Below are 17,692 nucleotides of genomic sequence, written 5' to 3' on the forward strand. Positions count from 1 at the left end.
TGATGACGATGGTGACAACATATGTGTATATGACTGTCTCTATAGACATTTTCTCTGTGCACGGTTTCTAACACTCATAATCACAGACTAAAAATACCAAAAAAAATTCTCCATGTTCATAGAGCATACTGTATACATTTTAATAGAACATACAAGTTTTTTATTATAGTTAATGGTTTATGTGTAAGTTTCTCATAGAGTGAGAGCTTCCTAAATATAAGGATTATTGCTTCTGTTTTTGTGAGGCTAGTGCTTGGCATATAGTAGATGTTCAATAAATATAATTTTAATAAGAGTGTTGAAGCATGCTAACCGATGTATTCAGCAACATTAAAGGAGAAGTGCAAGCCAAGACTTTTTTCAGTTATAGGGAAAAAAGTAATCACTGAATCAAAAGGGATTTATTGGCATATATTACTAGGAAGCACACTGTGCCTAATTCAAATCCAAGGATGATCTATAGAGACCAGGAATCTCAACACTAGAATTGGGACTCAGAAATAGCAGGACTCTTTCCATCAATCTCCTATCTTTTGTTTTCTCTGCTTCCCATTGCATGTTGGTATCATCCTAGCCCACTCTAGTTAGCCTTCTTAAGTAGTATGGAACACAGAAGTCCCAACGTTACAGAATAAGAAAACATATTTACCCTGGGGTTTGTGTGAGTAATCCCAGAGAAGAACACTGATTTTTAAATGTGTTCCTTTTTGGTTTTTTTTAATTAATCACTGATATCAGGAAATGGAATCCTCTGGACAATTCTTGGTCACATGACTTCTATAGCTATGTGTGTTGGGATAGGAAGAAGTTGAAGAATTAGAGGCAGAACTGTCCCCAAAAGAAAAGGGGAAATGGAAAAGATTATCAATACACTAAGTACTATGGTCTATTATAAGAATTAAAGACCAGCATTTTTTAAAAAATTTAAAATATATTTTTCCTTTTCATATAGTAAAATAAACATTGCTTTTATGCAAATGGTAGTAAGGCTGAAATAATCCATTGCCATTAAGGAACCATGGATTTTTGTTTTCTTTTTCCTAAAATTTGTTCAAAGAATCTTAGACTGTCCATAGGTTCATACTTATTCCTCCAAAAGCCGCTCAGTAGATAAACAAAAACTAGAAATTTATTTTTAGATAAATTAATAATACTTCACACAGTAGGCACCTAAGAATTCAGTCATTATTTGATGATTAAATAGATTATCCAGACATTTTGATCAGGGGATGTGAGGCCATAAGTCTTCATACAGATTCTGTAGATTCTGGATATCTGTATGACTAATTATTGGACTGATAACAGTATCTAAGGTGTCTTTAAAATTAGTTACCTAACTATAAAAGAATTTAGGCATTAGTTCAGTGGAAAAATTCAATTATGGTAGTAGGGAACATGATAATCACAACTAGAAAAGAAAATCATAAAACAGAACATCACAGCATGATTCAAATAGTTTGAAAAGACAAGATTTTGATAAAAATATCAATTCTTAATAACTTAAACTTCTTGGGGTTCAAATCAATAGTCACCATTGGTCTGTAGGACAGCTCTGTTTTGTGTACCAATAAACTAATAAATTTTAGGCCTGGGATACTGCACACCTTGCAGCATAGAATTCAGGGGATTATTGGATAGAGGGCCTTCTTCCTTACTCTTTGCAATGGAGTTTTTAAAAACAGGTAGAGCATGGTGTTAAAGAATGTTCTAATTTCATTTTTTACATGTAGATGTCCAGTTTTCCCAGCACCATTTATTGACAAGACTGTCTTTAGAACATTCTTTAACACCATACACAAAAATAAGCTCAAAATGGATTACAGACTTAAATGTAAGACTGGATACTATAAAACCCTTAGAGGAAAACATAGGCAGAACACTCTTTGACATAAATCACAGCAAGATCTTTTCCAATCCATCTCCTAGAGTAATGGAAATAAAAACAAAATAAACAAATGGGACATAATTAAACTCAAAAGCTTTTGCACAGCAAAGGAAACCATAAACAAAATGAAGAAACAACCCACAGAATAGAAGAAAATATTTGTAAATGATGTGATGTGACAGACAAGGGATTAATCTCCAAAATTTACAAACAGCTCATACAGCTCAATATCAAAAACAAACAACCCAATCAAAAAATGGGCAGAAGACCTAAATAGGCAATTCTCCAAAGAAGACATACAGATGGCCAAGAACCACATGAAAAGATGCTCAACATTGCTAATTATTAGAGAAATGCAAATCAAAACTACAATGAGGAATCACCTCACACCTGTCAGAATGGCTACCATCAAAAAGTCTATAAACAATAAATGCTGGAAAAGGTGTGGAGAAAAGGGAACCCTCTTGCACTGTTGGTGGGAATGTAAATTGGTACAGCCACTATGGAGAACAGTATGGAGGTTCCTTAAAAAACTAAAAATAGAACGACCATATGATCCAGCAATCCCACTCCTGGGCATATATTTGGAAAAAAACATGGTTTGAAAGGATACATGCGCCCTAATGTTCATTGCAGTGCTATTTACAATAGCCAAGACATGGAAACAACCTGAATGTTCCTCAACAGATGAATGGATAAAGAAGATGTGGTACATATATACAATGGAATATTACTCAGCCATAAAAAATGAATGAAATAATACCATTTGCAGCAACATGGATGGACCTGGAGATTATCATGCTAAGTGGAGTAAGTCAGACAGAGAAAGACAAATATCATATGGTATTGCTTATATGGGAACCTAAAATAAATGATACAAATGAACTTTTTTACAAAACAGAAACAAACTCACAGACTTAAAGAATGAACTTATGGTTGCCAGAGAGGAAGGGTTGAGAGGAGGGATAAATTGGGAGTTTGTGCTTGACATATACACACTTCTATATTTAAAATAGATAACCAACAAAGACCTACTGTACAGCACAGGGAATGCTGCTCAATATTCTTTAATAACCTAAATCAGAAAAGAGTTTGAAAAAGAATAGATACATGTATATGTATAACTGAATCACTTTGCTGTACAGATGAAACTAACAAAACACTGTTAATCAATTATACTCCAATATAAAAAAAAAATTAAAAAAATAAATGAAAATAAAAACAGGTAGAGCACCTCATATTGTTATAGCATAACTCTGCTCTTCCTTCGCTTCTCTATATTCAAATTTTCTTCCATAATGTGAACTTTGTTACACATCTTGAAGATAAGACTTAAGAGTTAAATTAAGTAGAAAAGTATCTTCTAGATCTTCTTTTAAGGGGAAAAAGTAGATTAAAAATGCAACAGTCAAGCATTAAACTACTTTTGACTTGACTTTAGATCTCATGATGTGCCCTGCTAATGATATCTATTCCAATGGACATTTGAAAGAAGTTTTCTGATAATAACCTGACAGTCTTTAACAAATACCTCTCAGATACAGTCACATGTCCTCCTACTGATTAAATTTTTCCAGGAAAGTGAGACAACCCTTTGAACAATATATCATCGCAACAAATTTGATTCCCTTTTATGTTTATATTTTGGTGACAGGCCTAATACCTAAATCAGTGTGTTTAAAAAGAAGCCCCCTTAGGTTTCTTTAAATGATTTATTGCCTTAGTTACATTATTGCTTCAGGTGTAATCAGGAATATTTGTCTTCATGTCATTGCAATGGAGATATGGGATAGAATATGCTAATAAGCCTGTCTTTGTATATAATACTTTATTACTCTTTTGTTTGTTCCAGTCTCTTAATTAGTGACAGTCATTTAAAGCCATCCATCTTTGTTCAAATTTATGCAAATATTGTAAGTTAATAATGAGAGTTTCAAAGGACCCTGTTTATCAGCATTTATATTGAGTTTATTAGTCTGTCCGTTTGTTCAGCTAAATAAAATGTCTTTCTTTAAAGCTATAAAGCTAAAATTCGTCAATCAAATAATTATTAAAAATTCTTAAGGATAATTGTTTGTTTTACATCAGAGTACAAATACCACTTGTGAAATCCAATAGCTCTTCAATATCCCATTATTGCTTCCATCTCAGTGCAGCCCCCATCCATGTCTTAAGTGACTGCTCGGGAAAATGATAAGGTTTTGTTAACATTTACTCCCAAAATGCCATCTGGAATTTACTGACTCGTTGCAGTTTAAAACAGAATCCTCATAGTATACTAATGGTAATTGGAGTTAATGCCATAGAGGTTGATTAAGATGCTTGTTGGTACTATGAGAAATGCACCCTTAATTATGACCTTAATAGTTAGCTCATGGGCTTCCCTGGTGGCACAGTGGTTGAGAGTCCGCCTGCCGATGCAGGGGACACGGGTTCGTGCCCCGGTCCGGGAAGATCCCACATGCCGCGGAGCGGCTGGGCCCGTGAGCCATGGCCGCTGAGCCTGTGCTCCGCAACGGGAGAGGCCACAACAGTGAGAGGCCCGCGTACCGCAAAAAAAAAAAAGTTAGCTCACACAGTCAAGGCAAAATTAACACTTAGTTCACAGCTTTGCATGTTCATTGTGCCCTCACACCTTCACATTTGAGTTACATTGTTTTGTTCTAAAACTCTTATGGCAGATAGCTTGGAAATGCTGATGTGCAGCTCTCAGCAGTATACTGCTGGATTCTCTCCCCATTTATTGTTATTAGCAAGAGTCTGTCTTTCTATGGAATGTATGAGGGTCAGTAGTTCCAGTAACATATCAGAATCACTTTCCTTAAAATCCAAATTTTTCCAGGGACTGTGCTTGGTAGTGAGATTAATGATATAATCCCTGGGCTCAGATCATTAACAGGATAGTGGTGAAAACAGACACGGACTAGAATGTAAGCTTTCTAGGGTCAGGGACTGAATCATGTCCACTATTATATTTCCACTGCTTTGCACACATCAAGAACATACTAGTTACAAAAGCAGTGTTGTTTGGCTTAAGAAGAGGTATATGCACATAGGAGGGAAAGGAATGTGACTGCAGGTATCAAAGTGAATGACAAATTTTGAGCAGATGCCCACAGAATCAGTAGAATTTTTCCGGGAGACAAGAGTGCAAACTTCTATTAGCAAACTGGGAAACTTGTGGTTTTCCAGATATATGATGTACAGGGGCTAGGGGATGGCTTAGAGTGAGGCTGAGATGATGGGGTTGCCAAGAATGGAAAGGCTTTGAGTGGCATGCTGAGGAGTTTGAATGTTATTCACTATGTTGAAGGAGCCATCAAAAATGTGCGTTCAGGGTACATTCCTAATAGAAACCAGAGAAGGTAGCAAAACAGAGGATGAGCTCACATACCCCAGTATGCTCAGGTAGCCACCTAGCCTCAGAAAAATCAGCATACAGGCTTCATGTTTGTTAAATCTAAATCTGCCACATTTTTAGCTAGATAAATTTCTCCATTCTCTGATCTTTAGTATCCTAATCTAAAAAGCAGGGATTATAATACTAATTTGAAGGATTACTTTTAAAATATTAGAGACTATAAATATAAAGTACTTGGAACATAGCAAGTGTTCTTTAAATACTGAGAGGGTATAGGAATGAATTCATATTAACAACATTTGATACACAAATAATCCAGTTAATAAAGGGCAAAGGATCTGAATCGACATTTTTCCAAAGAAGATATAAAAATGGCCAACGTACACAAGATAGATGCTCAACATCACTAGCTATTAGGAAAATGAAAATCAAAAGCACATGGAGAAACCACTTCACACCCACTAGGATGGCTATAATAAAAAACACATAAAAACAACTGTTGGCAAGGAAGTAGAGAAATTAGAACCCTCGTGAACTACTGCAGGAATATAAAATGGTGTATTCACTGTAGAAAAGAAAAGTCAGGCAGTTCCTCAGAAGGTTAAATGGAGAGTTACCATATGACTCAGCAATTTCACTTCTAGGAATATACCTGAGAAAAAAGAGAACATAAGTCCATGCAAAACTTGCACTAGATTGTTCATAGCAGCATTATTCATAATACCTAAAAAGTGGAAACAACCCAAATGCCCAGCAAGTGGTGAAAAGATCAATAATGTACTACATACAATGGAGTATTATTCAGCAATAAAAAAGAATGAATTAGTGATAAATGCTGTAACATGGATAAACCTTGAAAACATTATGCTAAGTGAATAAAGCCAGTCACAAAAGATTCTATGATTGTAGGATCCACAAAAACAGTATGTTCTATTTATACTTACTTTCTAGAATAGATAATTGTACGACATGCTTAGGGCTGGGGTGTTAAGGAGAAATGGAGGGGTACAAGGGTTTGTGGGGAGAGCAGGGCAAAGAAGATGTTCTAAAATTGATTGTGCTGATTGTTGCACAACTGTGAGTACACTAAACACCATTGATTCCACTCAATACAATTCAAAGGGTGAAATGTGTGGTACCTGAATTATATCTCAATAAAGCTGTTATTAAAAAAAAAAGGAAAAGTAACATGAGTACTTCGTACATGAAAAGTAATATACATAAATTATCTCATTTACTCATTGAAGCAAGCCTCCCTATGAAATGGGGACATTTTTAACACCATTTTACAGGCAAGATAACCAAAACTTAGAGGTACAGTTTGTGGGTGGGATAGTTGTGAAATATATTAGTACATATATATTTTATATGTACTATAACATGTAATTATGTAGTATATATAAAATGCTACTACTCTATAAAATATATTTTAAAAACATTTTTTAAATAGTGATCATCAGTATAGTTTTCTTACCTGTAGCTAATTTTCTAGATCCCCTCATTCTTGCTCAGGAACCTATTCTCAGGCAACCAGTGGCCCTCTCTAAACCTCCCTTCCTATGCAGTTTTGTGTGTAAATGCCCCCATCCCCACCCCAGAGAAAGGGTGTCTGAGTTGTCCCTGACATCAATTATGCAAGCTGAGATATTCAGGAGCAGAGAAGCTTCATGCAAAAATAACTGCTTAGTATATAACACCTGTCTCTAGTAAGTCCATTAACAATAGCTGGCATTTTCAATGCTTATAAGTACTCAGCTTTTTATGATATGCCTTTAATAAGCATTGTTTTATTCAGTCATTACAACAAATTGTTGAAGAGAGAGGTAAGGTGACCAAAGCATCCTGGTTTGCTGGGGATTTTCCCATTTTAGCACTGAAAATCCATGTCCCCAGAACCGCTTTAGTCCCAGCCAAACCAAAATGGTTGGTCAGCCTAGAGAGAGGATTCATATTGACTAACCTTCTCAACCAGGAATTTGACAGTGTGTATTGTTTTGTTTATTCAAAAATGAAAAAAAAAGTGTAATTTCTAACTCTTGCCCCTGTTTACAAGTTATTTTTGATGACATGTCATTTGTTGGTTGGATCACCTCGCTTCATGAAGAGAGGCTAAAGACATTCTCAGAATAGTAACCAAGTGTATTTTAGGATACATCAACAAGAGTTGATACAGTAATTAAGCACACCTGAAATCTGGTGTAAAATGTAATTACACATTGCATAGAAACTTTTATATTGAACCAAAGAAAAACACGTCTCCTATTTAAAATGTCAAACTGATCATTGTTCCTTATTGTTCTCTTGGCTACAGAGTGACATTTCCATGAAAACTCATTTCTGGTTTAGTGATACAGAGAAACACAATAGCTATTACCAATTATTTAGTTCCTACTGAGCTGTCCATAAAGGACTTGTGAAAGCAGTGGCATCAATTGATATTCCTTCCCTTCCTCTCCTGCCTGCTCTGTTTAAAGATAACATAGTCTGAGTCTAGGTATGAAATTAATCTATCTTCAGGCTCTTGTCTCCAAAATGCAGTTCATACATCTCATACCAAAAGGAAGTTATTTCTCTTTGGGGCTTTCCACTAAAGTCAGAATTTAAAGTTTAAGATGTGCAAGAGAGGAGTAGTGTCTAGGCAATAAGCTTTCTGAATATTCTGTTTTTTTTTTTTTTCCAAGTGTGTGGAAATTCTTTCTTTGAAGATAATGAGACCGGATGGATAGGTACAGTGGGGAGCTAGTTGCCTGGCTATACCTGTCAGAAGGTAAGCTGTCCCTCCGAAGATTTGTAGAGTGTCTAGCATGGTGCCTGGTACAATAAGCACTCGAGAAATGATAATCTTCCCTTCCTCGGGAAATACATGGAACTCAGTACTGTATGTTGAAGCTATTAAAAAGTAGGATTCATGAAGGTAGAGACTGAATATTTCTAGTCACTGCAGCCTCGGCATTGCCTAACAATGTGTAGCTAATAGGAATTCTTAGAAATATTTTATGAATTAATGAGTTTCTATGTCAAGGTGTATCTCACGAGGGGGAAATTGTGTGGTTTGCCAACAGGTAGTGTGGAGAATATGGAAAGTACTTCTCTCATTTTTAAGACAATCACTCATGAATCTGGTTGGAATATAGATAGCAGTCAAAGTGTAGCCCTAAGGGTAGGTCAATTTAGGGGCCAGGTGACTGAGAGCAAACACAGTGGAGCAGAGATCATCTCTCTCATGTACTCTTTGAGCAGCTTCATGTCTGTTACTGGGGGAAATTCATTGTCTCAGCAGTTGTTCAATCTCCCATTATTTTCTGAGAGCCCATTCCATTTCAAAAAAGATCACGGATATAAGAACATAATGAAAAATGCAATTACATACAAACCACCACGTTCTGAAAAGTAATAGTCACCTTCCTTATTGTTTCTAGAGCATCTGCTATTAAAACGTCATTCCCCAGAATTTATACCATCCATTATAGACTAAAATATAGTCTTAGATTAGAGTAATATTCTTTCCTTGGTTGATGAGTATTAGATCATCAACTTCCCTCGGCAAGGTTTGTTCTAGTTCTCTCAAGTTGATTGGTGTATCTACTCAATCCCTTGTTTGAGCAAGTTTTGACATGTCCAGCAAAATTATGAAGAGACGGGCAAAATTGTGTGTTTAGTGGTATTTGGAATGAAATAATTTCTCCAGCAGATTCTTTAAATCTGGCTTTCCACACATAAACCGTGTGACATCTGATCTGCAACATTTCTAGGTGGCTTGATCCAGCTCTTGACCCATCTAAGCGCCCTCTCTAAGCTCCACAATGTCAATCCAGTACTTGATGGTGATGATGATGATGATAGTAATGAAAAACATTTACTGAGCACTTATTAGGACGTTGAAACTAATCTAGATGCTTAAAATATCTGAATCATTTTAATCTTCACAACCATCCTATAGGTTCTAGCATTGGTCCCTGATGGAGATGAACAAACTGAGTCTCAAAGAAGTAAAGTCAGTTGCTTGAGTTCACCCCACGAGGAAACAGAAATTCAAATGCAGGCATTCTAGCACAGGAGTGCACACTTCTAACCACTGCACTATGTGCTCTTTGTTCTGGTGTTCTTATTTCCTCCTAGAACCAGTATCCTGCAAGGAGCCTCAGACACTTATGTGAAGCACTCTGTACTTAACTCCTATCCCACCTGTATCCAGTTGCTCCTAGTACTGTCTTTTAACCTTGAGGGTCTGTATCAATGAAGTCCCAGCAAGCTCTGCTTTTTTTTTTTTTTTTTGCGGTACGCGGGCCTCTCACTGCTGTGGCCTTTCCCATTGCGGAGCACAGGCTCCGGACGCGCAGGCTCAGCGGCCATGGCTCATGGGCCCAGCGCTCCGCGGCATGTGGGATCCTGCTGGACCGGGGCACGAACCCGTGTCTCCTGCATCGGCAGGCGGACTCTCAACCACTGCGCCACCAGGGAAGCCCCAAGCTCTACTTTATTATGTCATTGAAACTATATGGAGGAAGTTTATCTTCAGGAAAGAGCAAAGGCACCCCTCCTAGTGCCAGGAATAACCCAGTAAATCAGTGTAAATTATGTTGCAGATATACAGAGTTAACAGTATTTGGCTGCAGTCTATTTTATCTCCCCTCCCAACCTTCTACCCAGGGAGCTCAGCCACTTAAAACACAAATTCCATACCCCCCAAACTACTTCTGTGTGATAGAGACATGGCCAGTTATTGTCATCTATAATTCACAGAATATATGATTAAATGTCTTTCTGACAATGCCAGTTGGCAAATCTTTTGGATCAATTCCTATCCCTTTGGATCACTGTGATTTGTGGACAGGCAAGAAATGGTCAGTGCATTATAATAGACATAGACTTAACAACACAGCACATGATGCGGTTTTACTGCTGCCTTTATCTTCTTATACCCTGGGGTTAAATGTGTCTCTACTCTCTTGGCACGGTTCACATTTTCCCACTGTTCACTGTTTCATGTTAAAGATGGATGATGTGAATTTACAATTAGAATCAGCTTGAATGACATTATTCATTCAACACTTTTTTTTTTTTTTTTTTTTTTTTTGCGTTACTGGGCCTCTCACCGCCGCGGCCCCTCCCGCTGCGGAGCACAGGCTCCGGACGCGCAGGCCCAGCAGCCATGGCCCATGGGCCCAGCTACTCCGCGGCATGTGGGATCTTCCCGGACCAGGGCACAAACCCACGTCCCCTGCATCGGCAGGCAGACTCTGAACCACTGCGCCACCAGGGAAGCCCTCATTCAACACATATTTATTTAATAATTACAGTGTGCGAGTTACTAAGCTGAGGAAAGGAGTGGACAAAGAGATGAGTTTCCTATTCCCATGGAGCTTAAATCATAGTGTGGGGAGAAAGAACAACGGCGAGTCAGGGGAAGCACTTAACTAAACACTATGGTTTAATATAAGTTCTATGAGAAAAAAATAAACTAGGGTCATACAATAGATATCACCATGGAGGAGTAGGAAGGAGGTACAGTTAGATAGATAAGTTAGAGATGACTTTTCTGATGGGGTGATATTTTAGATGAGACCTGAAAGATAAGGAGATAGACATGCAAAACTCTGGTGAAAGAGTATTCTAAATAAAGGGAAGAGGAAGCACGAAGGCCCTGAGGCGGGGTGAACTTTGCAAGCTTTTGTGGAGCAGCAAGAAGCCAGTGTGGCCTAGGATGGGATGGGATAAGGGGATGGAGAGTGGAATTAAAGGAGGTGTGAGAGGTAAGCATGTGCTGGGTCACATGGAGCTTTGCAGGTAAGAAGTTATCTATTTATTATGTGCTTATTTACTTATTTGTAAGTAGTGTGAGAAGTCCTCAAGGCTCTTTAAAAAGGGCAGTGACCTTATCTAATTTAGGTTTCTGAAGGCTCTTCCCATTGTTGTGGTGAGACAAGGTAATACAGAACAAGAATGGAATCAGGGAAAACAATCTGTAGGAATTTGCATCAATCCAGATGAAATATGAGGATAGTTTAACCACAATATAATAGATAAGCCTATAAAAGAATCAGCAAATATGCATGGAGGGATTCCTACTTGTCCTCTCGGCTTCTGCACTCGTTCTTGCCTACATTCTTTTTCTGAAACACTCCTCCACCCTCTTCCTTGCCTTGTTACTTCTACTTAGCCTTCAACCTAGATGTCAGTTTCTCCAGGGAGCCTTCCCTGATCGCCAAATTAAGTTAAGTTACTTCATAGCAACTTACATTGCCCTTATCATGAAACTTACTGTCTTTCTGTATCTTTGCTTATCTCTGTTTCCCATTAGACAGTAAACTGCTTGAAGAAAGAGCTACAGCTTTGTCACTGTATTGGTTTGGTCAGGCTGCCATAATAAGATACCACAGATTGGGTGGCTTAAACAACAGAAATTTATTTCATCACAGTTCTGGAGACTGGAAGTTCAAGATCACGGTGTCTGCCAGTTTGATTTCTTCTGAGGCCTCTCTCTTTGGCGTGCAGACGGTGGCCTTCTTGCTGTGTCCTCACATGGTCTTTCTCTTGTCACACACATTTCTGGTGTCTATTTTGGTGTCCAAGTTTCCTCTTCTTATAAGGACATCTGTCATTGGATTAGGTCCCACCTATATAATCTCCTTTTACCTTATTTATCTCTTTAAAGGCCCTGTCTCTAAATTCAGTCACATTCTGAGGTACTGGGAGTTAGGATTCAATATATGAGTTTTGGGGAGAAACAGTTCAGCCCATAATAGTCACTGTTGTATATACCCAGTATCTGGAACATTGTAGGCATTCATAAATATGTGATGAATTATATCTTATTTTAGAATTATTATCTTAATAATAATTATATCAAAGGGTGATGTCTCATTTACAACTCCAAGTATATTGATTCCTGGATGATCCAGGGTTTGAGCCATGGGTTCAGCTTCCTTTTCAATAGATAAAACATTAAGTGGCAGTAGGCTTCTTTATTACCGAGATTCAAAGATTACTGTAGGTGAAGATGTTACTATTTATTACCGAGATTCAAAGATTACTGTAGGTGAAGATGTTACTATTTATTACCGAGATTCAAAGATTACTGTAGGTGAAGATGTTACTAACTCTTGAAATCTTCCATTAACACTCCATTTTTAGAGCAGGTTTCTAAAGTTTGAGCATTGGTCTGTTTTGAATAATAGATTGAACCATATACCCTCATAGTTAAAGTTGTATCCTGAGAGTGCATTCATTAACTCTACTAGATACTTTGTAATTTTAATTTTTACTTTGAATTTATTTGAATTTATTCATATGGCCCTCTTTGGTCATTATACTGATCCTTTGAAGCTGCCAATACAAGCCCTCACTATACTCAGTTTTCAGTTGGGTAATCTCTTTTTAACATAACCCTGGTGAGATCAGTGCCCTGCTTAAAACTCATCTATGTTTCTCATTGCTTTTCAAATGAAAGCCATAATCCTCACCACATAGTCTATGATGCCCTGAATGCTGTCATTTACCTCACTGGGCTCTTGGCCTGCCATTCTCTCTCCTGTCCCTTGAACATTCCAAGTGTTACAGTTTTTTAGTATGTGCTGTTATCTCTGTCGGGAAATCTGTCCTTCCGTCTCTTCTCATCCTACATTCATCTAGGTTATACAATATTTTCTTAAGACAACTTTTTGAGATATCTCCCCTTCCCTCAAACTAGTTGCTATGTTCCATTGGTCTGGGCTGCCTTAGCTCCTGCGAATTCTCCTGCATCCTTTACAACACTTTGATACTTTCAATTATTAACTTAAATACATATGTTTGACTAATGCATGCCTCCATGTTAGACTGTCAACAACACGTGGGAGTTACTGGGTCTCTTTTTGTTCACTGCTGTATCTCCAGGGCTTATCTATTTGAACACTTAGTTGGTGTTCAATGAATTGCTGTTGATGGAAACTAAATCTGGCAGTCACGGAAACATTAATTTACTCATTGGTAATTCCAAAATGGTAAGAAGATTGAAACGCCAGTCTCTCAATTCCATTGTGCTCTCTGACATGGTTATAAATAGTTAATTTTGGGGAGACTATGAAACCTAAGTAAGATTTTAAAACTAAGAATAAATCAACTATAATGAATTCAAAATTTTAACTTACCTGCACTGATCATCAGTTCAATGGGAAAGCTCTATTACACATGACCCATGATTTTCCTCTAAGTTTACATTTTACCTCTTTATCTTTTATTGGGGTGGGGGGAATAAGATGAATGAAATTAAAATTCTCAGTCTCAGTGATTTCAGTGGCAAAACTCAACATAACCTTAAAAGATTTTAGAAAAGAAATCTACTGTTATTCTCACTATGTACATGAATCACCCAAGAATGCCAAGTACTTTTATAAAAGCTAAGGAAGGGCTTTGCTGGTGGCGCAGTGGTTGAGAGTCCGCCTGCCGATGCAGGGGATGCGGGTTCGTGCCCCGGTCCGGGAAGATCCCACATGCTGCGGAGCGGCTGGGCCCGTGAGCCATGGCCGCTGGGCCTGCGCGTCTGGAGCCTGTGCTCCGCAACGGAAGAGGCCACAACAGTGAGAGGCCCGTGTACCGCCAAAAAAAAAAAAGCTAAGGAAAAATCCTACTTGGAGTGTAGATGCATATGAATGACAAAACTAGTCCCAAAATAGTATGTGTCATTGCTAATCATTACAAATCTACCCTGCCTGCAATGCTGTGAAAACTATCCATTTCATGTTTCTTTCCTCCCGAAGAGACTCAGAGATCTTGAAAAAGTAAAATAAAAGCTTCAAGCTTAATTGGGTGACAGTGAAAAGGCAGAGAATTATTGTTTAAAGCTGAGTTTTCAATAAAGCCAGTGGGATAACTGGAAAAAATGACATATTGTACCTTCCCTCAAGCTGACATTTAGTTATTAATGAAGGTTCAGAATACCTCTTAGTTCTTTACTTAAACTCGTTGCCAAATCTGTAGACACTGACACTGTGGATCTCACCCACAGCTGCCTTTCACTACCAGTAAACAAGAGCTTTGACCCTTCAGATTAAAAGAAGCAAAACAGCAAACACACTTAAGCTTGCCTCCAAAGCTTAATAGGGCTAAGTTTAGAACAGGCACCTTTTGCCAAGTTTATCAAATGCCTCTTGCTGTATTGTAAGTCAGTGGGCTGTTCCTCAATCAATGACACAGATGAGAATATGGTATATATGTGAGTGGTGGGGAAAAGTACTGCACTGTGGAGAAAAGTAAGTTTTGGAGATTAGGTATAAATGAAATAGATATGTCCGATATAGTAAATAGTACGTAATCTATACCTAAAAATCTGATTTTTAATTCAAGTTAAAAAGTGTCTGACTTTCTTCACTCACAGCAAGTTGGTTGGAATAAGTTTTAGGATGTTCCATCTTTCTTAGCATTTTAATGAGTCATTCTTGGAAACCAACCCATCAATAATCATCAAAAAATCCTCAAATTAAAAGTGATCTATACTTTACCTTGGGTGTAGAAGTAATATACAGAATCCCTCAGTCACTCTCCCTCTCCTTCTCTCTCTCTCTCTCTCTCTCTCTCTCTCTCTCTCTCACACACACACACACACACACACACACACACACACACACACACACACACACACACACACACCCAAGGGTGAAGGACAGATAAACTATATACTTTTTCCAGTTGTTGAGGCCATCTCTACTTAAGAATCAAAATACTTAAGATCAAAGTAAATAAAACATTAACAAAATTTGATATTGTCTAAACAGAATAGAATCCATCAATATCTATATAGTATCATCTAAGGAATATATTCAACAACTATATATGAAGCACCTCCTGTATATCAGACAAGGAGACAAAAGAAGCACATGGTATGGTAGGATGAGCTTAGGTTTTAGAGTCTGGCAGTTTTACAACATAGGCCCTGCCTTTTCCTGATTCTGTAACAGTGAGAAAATTGTGGCCCTCCATCTTCTCATCTGTGAAATGGGAATAATAAGAGTATCTATCACCAGTAATAACTGTAAATATGAAAAAGTTACGTGTGCAAGGAAATTGCCCTGTGCTTCGTCACAGATGATCCACAAGTAGAAAATATTCATTTTTCCTTCTTAGATACTAGGATGCAATGAAGACCCTGTCCCTGAGGTCAAGTAGGTCTATAAGTAGGAGGGGGGGAGGGGGAAGCAGAAATACATATTACAATATGAAATACAGATGCCATAGTAAAAGTATTTACAAAATTTCCACAGAGCAAGGTCAAGCATAAATCTTTCTGAATGGGTTATATAAGAAGAGTTAAGGTGGGCGTATGTTGCAGAACTGTCCCTTGAAGGACAAAAGAGTTAAATAAATAATTATTTACCATCTATTGTGTACAAGGTTGTATGCCAGGATGCTACAAAAGCATAAAAATGGCTTATACATTGCTGGTGTGATCATAAATTGGTATAATCACTTGAAAAAGTAGCATGGAAGAAAGTAGTAATATTGAAAAAAATGTGTGATTCAGTGTCTAAAAAAGAATTTCCTTTATAGGAATTTGCCCTAGAGAAACTCTCCCACATAGAAGTAAAAGGAGATTCAATACAGCAGTTTTTAAAGTGAGAGGTGTGAAGTCACTTGAGGATTTTGAATAGGTTAATGACACAATATGACGTACATTTTAAAAGGATCCATCTGACTCCATTGAGAATAGGTTTTGGGAGTCTCCAAGGAGGTCACATGTAGACCAGTTGGAAGACTGTTTAATAATCCAGGTGAGACATGTGGTACCTTGGTCTGGGGGTGGAGGTAACAGTACAGATAGTGGGAAGTAGATGGATTCTGGATATATTTTGAAGATACAGCCAATGATATTCACATTGTGGTAAATTCATACAATGACACTATTCAACAGTTAAAAAGAATGAAGTAGGCTGATAATCTAAAGATTCTAGAAATCTCAAAAATAATGAACACCAAAACTAATATATATAATAATTCTATTCTCTGATAGAATTTATATGAATCAAGAAACCCCTCACAATACTATACATGCATAGATACATGTCTATACTATATGCATATCTATATGCATACAGTTTTAAAATGGATTATAAGGATACACAATAAATTCACTGAGTGATCTTACCTATGGGCAGAGTAGAAAGGGAGAAGAAATTAGACTGGAAAGAAGGAAAAAAAGAAGGAAAAAAATGATTTCAACTATATTTTTAAAAAAATTTAAAAATTGTTAATAAATGTTATGAGGGCAGCTATGTAGTGTGTATACAAGTAGTTTGCCACATTTCTTTTCTACATTTTAAGAAAATTAAAAAAAAAGAATATAGTGATAAATAAGGCTAAATCCCTATAATCACTTAGGGATCTATAAATACAAGGAAATTCATCTTAAAGGACATCTGGAAACTATTTTTAAATGCTATGAGGGTTGAAAATGTGACGTGATCAAATGTGACTGGGAGGGAATAGGGCAGGTTTTAGGTGGTTCATAAATATTTGGTAATATTTCAAAAGGTAAAAATGCAAGAGAGTAATTGTGTCAGAATGAAAACAAGAGGAAAGACAGGAAACCACAGGCCAACTTTTGAAAAGAGCCTTGACTTTCAGTTTATAGAATTTAGACCCAATTGATGAAGGCTCTCTACCCACATCCCACCCTCTAAAAAGAGAGAGCTGATTTCTATCACTGCCACTGTAAGATAATATTGTGCAGCAAATGTTTTTAAAAATGCATCCATTGGAGCATTTTTATTAAAGGAATTTATTATGGTTGTAGATACCAAGAGATACTGGGAAAAAAACATTAAAAATAGATAGCACTAACTTTTTGTTAACCAAGGAGTAAGATATATGAAAGTTTGAAATCTTAAGATTTTCAGAGAACAAAATTGAGCTGAAAGAGCTCAATCTGAGCATTCCACTAGGTATAAGCTAAAAGAATTATGTGGTAATTTGACGATCATCTCAGGAATTGACTTCTAAATCTGCAGGCTATTAAGTGTAACCCAGGCAGCAATTCAAGATCAAGTTTAAAGCATGTGAAATACTTGGAGTGAAGTGAATGTTTGAGCAAGCTGGTTAAACAAGGATATTGATGCAGGTTGCCTCCCACCCGTATAGTAAATATCACCACCACCCCCATCGCTACCTCCACAAACAGACTACCGTCTCCCAGTGAAACACTCATTGCTCAGCCTTGGGTACTGCTGGCAAGTTCAGCAGTCAAACTGAAGGTTAGGAATGTGAGGTATCATCATTTAGAAGTCTGGCTTACAAAAATTAATGGACACACAACTCACTTCTTTCACCAGTATCCCAACCAGAGGAGTTGTAATATGCTTTAAAGGGCATGAAAAACAACTGTGCTACTGAAGCTTTGTCTCAGTTTCTGAATCTTTATATCCATGTGGCATTAATTTATCACTTCCTTTTATATGTGCTTAATATTCTGACAC

This window comes from Lagenorhynchus albirostris, chromosome 4 (genome assembly GCF_949774975.1).
Source record: "Lagenorhynchus albirostris chromosome 4, mLagAlb1.1, whole genome shotgun sequence".
In the NCBI taxonomy this organism is placed as follows: Eukaryota; Metazoa; Chordata; class Mammalia; order Artiodactyla; family Delphinidae; genus Lagenorhynchus; species Lagenorhynchus albirostris.